Below are 12,278 nucleotides of genomic sequence, written 5' to 3'. Positions count from 1 at the left end.
ATATACATAATTTATAAAGTATACAAATATTGCCGCAATGTAACATTGCATGATTATTTGAAAAGTATTGAAAGCACAAATTAAGCATTATATTACCAATTTTCTTCAACTATTATTTGTATTATCAATCGTTTGTTTAAATATTTTACCAGTAAAGATTAATCACACACTGTGTGCATCAATTCAGTCCCTTCTGGTACCCCGGTTAATGTTTTGAGTTGCAATTCATATTGCCATCTGTTAAGTCTTCAAGGATCTCATGTAGTGTCATGATAAGTCTTTGTTGCTTTTATATGTAGCTTGAAGATGCACAAAGTGGTTGATTTTGCGTATGAAATATTCCCGTCAGTTGTTTGTTTATTCATTATGTCTTGTTTTTTTTTTTAGTGTTTTCCCTCTCTGGATGATAACGATACTATCGCATTACCATCGCATTACCAAACCTTTTAAAATTTAAACACAGGAATCATAAAAAATCTTGTCAACGTTGATTATGATAGTTTTGACATATACAGATGAAGGGTTATGTTCCTTCGTTACCTTAAAAAAAGATTGGTTAATAAAATTACCACTGGACCAAATACTTTGACCTTTGAACACAATGTCAAGGATGAAATTCAGGTCGATTTCGATTTTGGCGATTTTGACATTTACCGTTAAAGAGTTATTTATTTCCCTTGTTAACTCACAATTATGACTTTGTTAGTTGTTAGATAAAAGGAAAGTACCATTGAATGAAATCGTTTAAGATTATGAAACATAAAATACATGTCACATTCATTTGGAATGTATTATGTTATTTTTCTCTAAAATGATTCTTGCTAGCAAATGAAAATTTTAGGCATGGCTCTTTGATTATAGAGTTAATTGCTTGACTACATTTATAGAATACGATACAGAAAAATGTTCCCTTTTTGCTCTCTTTTCGTAGATTGATTTTTTGGAACAATAATATTTATATCCAATCTGTCATAATTTTTCATTGTAGAACAACAAACCATGCAGTCATCAAATGAGGAAGACGATTGGAATATGCACAGTTTAGACTTTCCCTTAAATGTTATAAACATATATAAAGCTCGATGCAGTTATCAACCTTTATCGGTCCCAGCTTATTCTGAGGGTATACCATTGAGCTTTTATACAAATTTACATAATGTACATCGGACATAGAACTAACTGCATAATTAGGTGTGATTTGCAAAACTGAAGTTAATAACTCAATGACATTTAACTCAAGTACTCTTAGCCACATATGATATGGATAGTTATATACTCCTTCTTATTGATGTGTCTTATGTTTTTTAACAGTTTAGAATGCTTCCGCGGCTCTGTTACTAGCCTTTTTGAAGTATGAACTAGAAAAATACAAATTATTGTACCCAAAATAAACAAAAAATATCCGAATCATAATGTAATGCATATACAATGTTGAATAACGAAATGGTCGAATTGTATTGCTCTTTTGCCATTGAATTTAAACAATACAGAAACGAAAAATGACGAATCTTCATGAAATGTAATTCAAACGGTTTCACAGACAGAATAGTTGTTTAGGAAATAACTGACTAAAATGAAGAACACAACAATAATACTGACTCAGAATTATTATGTTATACGACAACATAAATCAATATACTAGTACACACATTGGTACAATATATAGACTGGACGATCAAGAGCCCATAAGTAGATTAGTATGTACTCGATATTGAATAAACATAGATATGTTGAAATATACTTTATGACTTATTTCTTACAAAATCATTGGATTGTGCATATTTCATAATCGCAGGTTGACCCTTGTCATATAACTAACAGTGTCAAAAAGCCGGTCAGTACCGAGTCCGGTATCGGCTTTCCATGTAACTTTGAATAATCCGGAGACTTATTCTAGCGAGTAAAATTCATATTGGCCATTTTCTGGTTTGGAGAGAAATGTACAATATGCGAGACATACATAAGAATAAGAAGATGTGGTATGATTGCCACTGAGATAAATCTCCACCATAGAACAAACTTACGTAGACGGTAAACAACTATAGGTTACCGTACGGCCTTCAATAATGAACAAAACCCATGCCGCATGCCAAGGTATAAAAGGCCTCGAATTGACAAATGTAAAACAATTCAAACTTGAAAAACTAACGGCATGATTGATGTAAAATACAATAAACGGAAAACATATAAGGATAACAACAACACCCGGTTGATTATTGATCTGATACACTAGCCATCGTTTACAAAAAATGAAACCATCTTAAAGTGTCGTGCTCTAGAATAACGTCGTTGCTAAAAGCAAAACGTAATTTTCCGGAGAAGACACGATGTGGTTACTGGTATCATTGAGGAATCATTGGAACACTAAATCAATCATGTGAACAAATAAACAAAATCAAACTTAATACACAAATTGTCTGTATTCCATTGTTTATTCTATTACCCATTCTTATTATTTGATAAATAGATCATGACATGATATTTTTATATCTACTCTGGTAATCCCTCAACACATGTTTAACCTTTGTCTACAGTTATTGGTCTGAACTGGGAGTTTCTGACTGGTTAAGGGTCGATATTGAAAATGTAATGTATCAATATATAGATATCACTCATCCATATAACCAAAATATTATATGAGAATATGTATGTAATGAAGACTAAAAGTGATAATAGTTTAATGAAAGAGATACACAATATTGCATACAGAAAACAAAGAAACAAAACGTAGACATTGACTTAACATTTCAAATTTGAAATAAAATATTGATGATTAAGGAATATTCACGACAGTATGGCTGCTTCACTAACCAACGGTTAAACTAATGCGCTTACATTTAGCTATAAATCAAGTGTAGCCTCAATGATGACTTATTTCAATTTTGTTTAGTATATTAAAAGTGATGACAGCGCAGGTGTTCTCTTAAAGTCACGACTACAATATCACACAAAACGGGTATGTATATATATTTATTATATACTTAGTAGTAAATACAGATAAATTGTGTAATACAATCATTGGCAAGCGTGCTGTATCAGCCACCCGTGATGATATCGATATCAGCACGGTTGCAAAGGCTTTATCACACATTTAATATATATGACGTCACGTCATCGATTGCAGTCACTGTTGCAAAGGCTTAATCAAACCCCTAATCTGTATGACGTCATGTCAAACCTCTAATCTGTATGACGTCATTTCAACCCCCCCTCCCCCCCTTATCTGTATGTTGTCATGTCACATTAAACACATCTACGTGAGGTATATGTATATAATAAAGTGTATATGATATGGCTTTTTCAATACCACACACCGTATCAACCCTCAACCAATATAATCCCTCGAGCAGAGCTCTTGGGATGATATTGCTGTCTCGGGTTGATACGGATGTGATATTGAAAAAGCCATATGATATTCTCTATTTATCTTACCTCCTCTACATTTATTGGAATATGATTTGTTTAAAGCAACCGCGTGGAGACCGTGTATATTCCATATTGGGTTAAAAAGCGGGGCTTATTTTAATAAACGGTTAGTTGTGGTGTTACATCCCTTTATAAAAACAACACTGTATTTTGGAAAAATCTTAAAGGTTTCAACAGACAAAGAAATTGATGATGAACGAGTAAAATATATTCATAAAACACATTTAAAGATGTTATTGTTGGCATTTGTTTTTGTATAGACCAATGGACGTAGGTTCTTAATACTAACGGTATTGAAGACGTGATCACTTTGATTAGCCACTAGTTCAAACACCACATGTTAAGATAGTCGATAACATAAATTCGTCACATAGTGTGCTAATGACCTAATACGACCTAATACGATATATATGGGGTCAGTAAATTCCATATGGGGATTCGAGCTTCGCTCTCACGTCTGATAATGTGACGACATTACGACAGACGTTCTGAATAACCTGTGTTTATACAGGTCTAACATCATAATTCAAATATACTTCATCTCAACTTTAGCCCCACAATGTTAGATCTGCAAATTTGCGTTAGGAAGTTTTTGTTCTTCATTTAGCGAGATTCGAACCCCCTGCATCCTAGACATCGTAGCAACACCGTCTGCACTGTGTCCAGTGCCCTAGAACACTCAACCAACTAGGTTATAAAATATAGCTTTTGTTAGTCTAGTAATGCCGCCTTTCCTTGTCGGCTTTATGAAGTGTTGTACCACAGTTAATGATGTATGGTGGCAAGTAGATGTTATACCTCTCAGATCAGCTGTTTGTTTTATGTCCTATAATGATAGTTTTACTTACCATGCTGTTACATTAAATCAGTGTATGTGGAAAACATGTATGCAGTAAATCTGGTCATGGCATTCGACCACCTGATTAGTAGTTGACGTTACGGTTGTAAAAATGTCTCACAAATCCCGTCTACCTACACCGTTGTAGTTAAAACAGTTAAGAGGTGATTCTCACGTGAAATTGTCATTATTAAATCACTCATGGGTTTCAAATATCGCTTTAAAACATTCTTGCGACGACACGATCAGATATGCTTAATTACCTTAGGTAATTTAGGTGTTGAATTTTCTTAAACGAGAAGAACTCTGGTAAGGATGAATAGTTATTATGTGAAAATCAATCATGATTTGGTAAAACAAAATCACATAAATCTGTTTTGCGTTTTTAAAGTCCATCGGTATATTATAATCTTCCTAGAATAAAATGTAAACATGGTAAATATACGACCAAGCACCTTTGCAGACAATTAGATACTGTAACAGTTGATAATGAGCAAATATGTCTAATGCTGTACTAATACTCTGTGTTTGCCAACACAAATTCATATGCTATTTTTCACATAGAAATCTTCAACATTATGGTGCGGGCAACACAATCGAGAGATAAGCTATACTGACGCAGATGTGAAATCCTTTTTAGAGACATTGGTAAACTCCTAAAAAGGATTTTAAAGGACAAATCGTATGATGTTTACAAAGGTAATTAGTCGTTTAAATAAATACTTGGCATACACTTATGTTAAAATTCCATTAAAAAAAAATGCATATTCCCGTATTTCAATACTCCAGTGTAGAGTTTTAAACTTAGGAAATGTTAATATGTTAAACATCGCACATCAGTGGACCCACAATAATACTTCAAGTATATAAGATAAGTTTATATAGACAAACAGGAATAAACTCGCTTAAAATAGCGCACTACAACGAACTTATGCATTATGTGACTTGCAAATTGTGAGGTATTCGTAAATGAAAAGCAATCGTTCAAACTAACGACCGAAAAAATGATGTCAAGTCACAGTGCGATAACAAAAATGACAATCCCATATTGAGATGTATTTACTCTTGGTCGTTGTTTCAATTGTTAGATAATGGTTATGTTGAAGAAAAAACTCTAAAGAACTAGATATTTAACTATCGATTTCTACATTATAATACAATAATGATTATGAAAATAAAGCACGAAAAAAGGAAAATTATGGCTAATAGTTCCCTTCCCCCTAATCTACAACAAATCAGTATTCCAAAGACATATACTGTGGATTCATTATTATTCGTTGGATACCAATTTTCGTTGATTTCGTGGGTACAGCCGAACCACGAATTTAAATGTTCAACGAATTACAAATTTTGTATAGGCTTTGTATGCAGAGATTGGCAAAAGCACGAAAATGCAAGTTTTTGCAAATCAACGAAAATTGACACCAACGAAAATAAATGAATCCACAGTGCGTAATATTAATAATATGTACACAATTAATCTCATTTTATTAATATCCTTTTGATAAAATTTCGATAAAAGTACTAATGTTTCAAAATTTTAACCACAGAGTTTGACCTTTAAAAGGTCCTTTTATTAGTAAAGTGCTGCAAACAAGAATAAAAAAGAAAACGTTTTCTCAAGATGGTATCTCTTGCTTATTAAAAAGATTATGTTGGGCGCCCGCAAACATGTTAAACCCTGCCCTTTTGAACGTGATTATACCAAGTCAAGAACCGTTTATGCAGTGGATGTCGATAGTTGCTGTATATACTATTTGGTTTTAGTCTAATGCGTAAATCAGGTCTTTAGTTCTTTCGCTTGAATTGTTTTTCATTTGAATTTTTGAGGCTTTTTAAAGCTGGCAATGTGCATGGTATGGGCTTGGTAAAGGCAACACGTTGACGCGCGCATAGTTTCTAACTTCTATATTATTTGGTCTTTGGTTGTCGGGTATCTCATTGGCACATTTTCTCAGTTTTAAATATGTTTGCATGTCCTGAAATTCCATGAGTACATAAATCCGTCTCAGATTTAGATAACTTTACAGACGTTCTGACAAGGTAAGTGATGTCTGTAAAAACGGAGAAAGTAAACAAACAGGAGTTATAATCCACAAGATTGGTACAAAATAAATTGTGTTACACTTTTTATGAACAGAACAAATCTATTAGGCCACGACGCAAAGGAAACGAAAACGCTAATGAATAAGAATCGAGTTGTCTTGCATTTTTCAAGTTTTGTCTTAGTCGATACAAAGACAACATCATTCCCATAATTGTAATTTAGATATCGATTTTTTATTGTTTTGGAAATATTAAGTCAAAACCAATAATTTCACTCACAAAAATGAAACCGCGCTTTGAAGGTCATCATCACATCAACATATATGATCAAAACGTAAAACAAATGTGTATTTACTATTCGTCCTTTTAAAACATGCCCTGTATATCTTTTTTGCAGATATAAAAGAGAGCGACGAAATAAAAAAAAGGGATGTTATAATTTGGTCAGTCATACTTAATAAACGAGATTATGCAATTGTTTTATTGAAAGAAGGATTAACAGAGGATGCCAACTATACCAAAGGGACATGTATATGTAATTATACTTATATATTCAATATTAACGATGCAGCATAAATACAAGGCACCAGTAGTTAACAAATAATCAGCTCTTGTTAGTTCTTTTTTTAATGTTCAAACCAGGCAAACAAATCTGTGTCAAGCGTGTTAAATCATCAGATTACAGACATAAACAATGTCACGGTAGCAATTTCCGTATCTAGTGCATTTTAAACATCACATGAGGTATTATGTCTTAAGTTCTCTGATTGCAAACAAATGTCGCTGCATCTTTCAAAAATGTTGCGCGTATTGCTATACAACTCGTGTATTGTCTATATATATGATATAGGTCGTTGTTTTTTTTTACTCTTCTAGGTAAGTTTTTGCGTCAGTATGATACTTGTTCATGTTGTGTTACTGAAGTTCATTTAATTTGGTTATATACGTGTGTACATGCCAACACATAAACACAAAAAAAAGCACATAGAAATTATTCATATAACTAAAATAAGCACAAAATAGCAGAAGCACTATACGTTAACAGGACATTTGCCATGCTGAAAACAAAGCATTTACGCAGCTCATCTGGCAGCTCTTAAACCCGCATACCTTAAATACTGTAGGCCTCCTGCAATTGTTCTCACATAGTAGGTCTGCTGTATTCTGGTATCTGTAAGAGTAAGAATATTTGTTTAAGTTGATTGAATCATGAAGATTGACAGGATACTCTTTATAAATAATTTTGAAAACTTCAATAGCCAATGACCTCAATCTTCTAATTTCTAAAGATAGTAATGTTGATTTGCAGAGCAGATCTTCATAACTTGCTGAAAAGTCTTCATATATAAGTCTTAGAGCTTTCTCTTGAATTTTTTTATTTGTTTTGCAATTACCTCCCCACAAAGGTGCCGAACTAGTTGGCATTATTGAAATCAGACATTGTGAAACAAATGAATACTTGTTAACTCTCCAAGTTTAGTCAGGTGTTTTTCAATTTTTTGTAATGCATTAAGCTGTCTGGATGCTTTAGACATATAGAAACATGTTCATTGAAATTTAATTCAAAATCTATCGTTACTCCTTAGAGTTTAACCTCATTTTCGCATTCTATTTCTTTACCTTTTAAATTCAGTTTTACGTTCTTTACTTTGGTTTTTTCCCTACAGCTATCGCCCGTAATTCTTCTGGATAAGCATTCATTTTATTTATTGAGAAACGATTACAAAATTTGCTTTCATCTTCAAGTCATAATTAATTTATTTATGTATTTATCTGAATATGAAAGAGTGTTGTCGTTTGTACACGTATGGAGATCACTTTTATGAATAAAGAAGAAATTGTCATGGAAAATGTTTCAATAATGTCTGCCCAATATAGACCATTACTGCACCCCTCAAAACATTGATTGACAGTAGAACTGAATTAGAAACTTCTTTAGCCCACTGTTTTTTTTTAGTTACATTACCTTCCAAAAGATGAAGAGAAGAGGCGGAGATACCCTAGGGTTTTACTTTAAGTAGAAGAAGGTTATGGGATAGAAATCCTGGAACAAATCCATTAATATTGTTGCTACATATCTATTCTGATTTAAAGAATTTTTCCAATCTTGAATTATATCTAACATGTGTAATAAATATGCTTGATATCCGTATCTTTTTCGAAAAACCTTACAGAAAAAATTCGCAAAAATGATTTAGAATATTCATCAAGTTGAGTTTCTATAGACCTTTCATTTTATTTTTTTAATCATAGGCAACATACTTCCTGGTTTATAAATTCCTATATCTAAAGTGTTAAAATTTTTATGCAAACCTGTGCTTCCTTTAGTTTGTCTGGGAAAACAGCTGATACAAATGATGTATCTATTAATTTTGAAAAAGGATAGGATTCAGATAATTTCATCTTTTCCTGTTGCTTTTTTAACTTTGATTGTATTGATTTATATTGTTACAAATCATAATTGACTGGGCGAAACTATACCTCAAGTTGGGACTTTTTCGATGCGTACCTCCATCGAATCCCCCTTTACTACTGAAATAAACTTGGGAAGAAGCTACAGTACTGTATGTTTGACACCAGTACTGTAAACAAGTTAAACTGGAACTGGACTATCCAGGTTAAACTAGACTTGTTATAAAGTTTTGACTGCTACCAGCATTTAACTAATGACCAAAATCGCTATTTATGGATTGTTGAAATATATTGAGGTATAGAAGTTTTGCAATTATCCTCCATAATTTTGTTTCATCAGTTCCTATTGATACCCTATTATGCAATAAATCGACTGGTCGTTTAGAAGTGTCACATACAAGAATGCATACATACAAAAGTGTGTATATGCCTGATATTGGTATCCCAATGTGTTTTTCATTCTTCGCTTGCCTTCTCATAATTAGTTTACTGTTAAACAGATGCATCTTTATTTGCCATTGCAATGTTGAAGGTTTTATCCAAACTAGCGGATGCTGAAGAAAACATGGATCTTGGTGCATCATTTATGGAGAACTCGAGGTAAATTTACCATCAAAAGGCTTTGTTCAATGACTTCCTTGTCATAAGTATCATTTTGACAAGGAAATCATGAAAGGAGCATAGAAACTGAACCATGGAATTGACTGGTTAATTTATATTCTTTGCCGATGCTACACTGACAGATTGTTACATGAAAAAAGAAACTTCACAAAAAAACGGCTTTTAGTTTGCTAGTAGAGTTTAGTTCTTCATGAATCTCACAATTTCTTAATGATATAAAGCCGATACTTGTATTTGTGTTATTCTCTTATTTAATTTCAATGAAACATGCGGAATATATACAATCGATATGGTCACCTAGCTTCATCAAAGTTTTTATTTAAAGGACGACAAAATTAGACAGCAACGGCTTGATGATTGCCTTCATCGATAAGTCTGATAAGGTCAAGGTACAGTAAATTGGATATGTCACAGATTGTAATTAAATTTTCCCACTGTACTGTAATTTGCATGATTGTGGTCAAAAATGTACGCCACAATCTTCAGAAAGGTAATTCTAAAAGTGTTCAATACATAGAAAAACTGATGTTTGGCTGGCATATTGGATATATAGGAGGATTGCGAAACTTAAGGTCGACTACAAAGGTATGTCAATATACAACAAATGTACTTGCAATTTAAGCAGTTACTTGCAAGATTGTATATTGATTATCCAACTGCATTGTTGATTTTTTTTTTTTCGTATCAAGGTTTTTTGAGGTTTTAGCCTGCAATGTTGTAGCTCAAATGTATTTGAACGACAGAGCAACGACACAGAAAATACTCACGCAACCAGTTAAAGATTATGGTTGTTCAATGAAGACTGTAATGAAAATATCGGCAAATAATGATCTTATGAAGTTTATGGGTACAACAGCATGCCAAACGAAACTTAAAAGTATTTATAGAGAACACATGTCTATACTAACGTCCAGAGAAATGGTATGATGATACATTGTTTTACTCTTTTTTATTGCGTGCAAATAAACTTGAAAAAAATAAACATTTTTAAAAGTGATATTTATAATTTGAATCAGCAGAAAACTTTGTACACAAACATTACAAAAAGGTTATCTCACATAATTCATAACCGTGTTTGTGACGGAAATTTTAGAAAATCAAAAATGTGTCGTTGTTTTTTTTTTTTTGTAAAAGCATAAAACATGTAGAAAAGAACGATACACATAACCCGTCATTATAGTTGATAAAAAACTATAGAAAATTAACTCCTACTTTTTTAACAACTCATCTCCAACAATAAATACACTGAAGGTGATATCATCACCATGCTTGACATTTTGATAGATAACGTATTTGTTAAGTTCGTTGCATTGATGTTTCAGATGACCATCGGTATTCCAATACGTACTTATTATACACACTAATGGTCGACAAAACCTTCAATGACTTAAGGAAAAAACAGAAATCTTGCAATTATCTTTAATTTCACTTTCAGCTATATATAATGAAGTCCTGTCACTCAGAAAAAAAAACACAATTCAGTGAATGCTTGAGTCGTTTATATAAGGGCAAACTTGATATTAACGATACTACAGAACAAGAAGGTTTGCTACATATATTGGTCTTTTCTGCAATATTCACATACTAGACAAATGACTGCACATATAATCTGCATTCACTAATAAGGGTGTGCTCGTTACAAAAAAAACGCACCAACAGATTTATAAGGAAGACTAATATTGTAATCACTACGAATTGGTTGACCTATACGATATGTCTGTGTCTCAATTTACAAGCGACATGTTTTTCGCGGTGTTGCATCTTTTAAAACAAGATAAGTTGTATGATCTGCAATTTGGCCGATTGTGTCCTATTTCCGATATTGACATTTTGACTGAGTGAAGAATCGTTTAGCGGGTGATGCATGTACAACAAAAACGCTTACTTGTCGACGTATCCAGTTCCGCTTCATCATGAATTAATGTGATTTTTTTACCTTTGTTTGTATCTTCTTAAGGTGGTACATAACACTACAGAGAGATAACTCTGTAAAAATCAGTTGAACGCTTTAATCACTTTATACTGTTAAGGAAATATTAAGCTTCTCAATGATCAAAATTAGTGTTTGTCAAACTGCTATATATCCAATGAAATTTTTAAGACAAAGTGTGTGGTTCAAGTTTTTTGAATTTATTATATTTTTGTCAAAGGGTCAAGGTAAATATTTTGTCAAAATTTTATTAAATTTAAACGAACCAAATTAATTTTAGTCCAGGTGTTTGGCACCACCTTAATCGATTTATTGAATTTGAGCATCGTTAGACTAATGTTTACTAAATTCAGCTGAATTGATGTACAATGAAAGTTCAACCAGAGAACTAAATTAAATGTTCAAGCAGAATAAGTGTAACAGAAACAAAAAATATTGTCTTCTACATATAGCCCTAAAACAAATACATGAATATATGATAGATACACAAAAATGTTTCTCAACGAAACATTATAGCAAAATAATAATATCAAAAATTGGTTTGCTTTAATGAAGGTATATACTGATTTTTACCTGTGCAAGTTGTGTGTTTTGTTTTTACAAATTCCTTTTCGATAACTAGTTTTATTTAAGGAAATTATTGAATGATTGTAATTCTATTTAATCTTACATGTTTTAATTTCAGATTCTGACATGTATTTTCCTACCCTTTTTAATACCACGCATTAAATTTGTGGCATACAAAAGTAGAGACAAAAATGATTATCAAGAACCCTTTTTAAAAATTAACTGGTGTGGTTGTAAAGACTCATCTAAGGGTAAAATATGCCTCATTGATGCGTTGTATTGGTTCTATAGTGCACCTGTGACCAAATTCTGGACAAATTTGGTAAGAACTCAATCATTATCAATTAACAACAGTTAACATGATGTCGTTATGAAAATGTTACGGAACATATGTATTCATAAACACTGTGTAGCCGCAAATTAATTTTGTTTTTTAAG

At 32.3% G+C, this 12,278-nt stretch overlaps 1 protein-coding gene and 1 long non-coding RNA gene across 4 annotated transcripts in view; both read left to right on the top strand.

The window, feature by feature from the left end:
• LOC127718254 (transient receptor potential cation channel subfamily M member 3-like) overlaps positions 1-12,278 on the top strand; it is a 135,572-nt gene that overhangs the window by 84,287 nt on the left and 39,007 nt on the right. The window lies entirely within an intron of this gene.
• On the top strand, positions 2,890-10,349 carry LOC127718270 (uncharacterized). Its single transcript, XR_007989682.1, has 5 exons — positions 2,890-2,956; positions 4,829-4,963; positions 6,708-6,845; positions 9,223-9,322; positions 10,033-10,349. It is a non-coding gene; the product is annotated as an uncharacterized LOC127718270 (long non-coding RNA).

This window comes from Mytilus californianus, unplaced genomic scaffold, assembly GCF_021869535.1.
Source record: "Mytilus californianus isolate M0D057914Y unplaced genomic scaffold, xbMytCali1.0.p SCAF_10, whole genome shotgun sequence".
NCBI lineage: Eukaryota > Metazoa > Mollusca > Bivalvia > Mytilida > Mytilidae > Mytilus > Mytilus californianus.
Note: the sequence above shows the minus strand (reverse complement) of the source record. Positions and strands in the feature narration are given on the sequence as shown.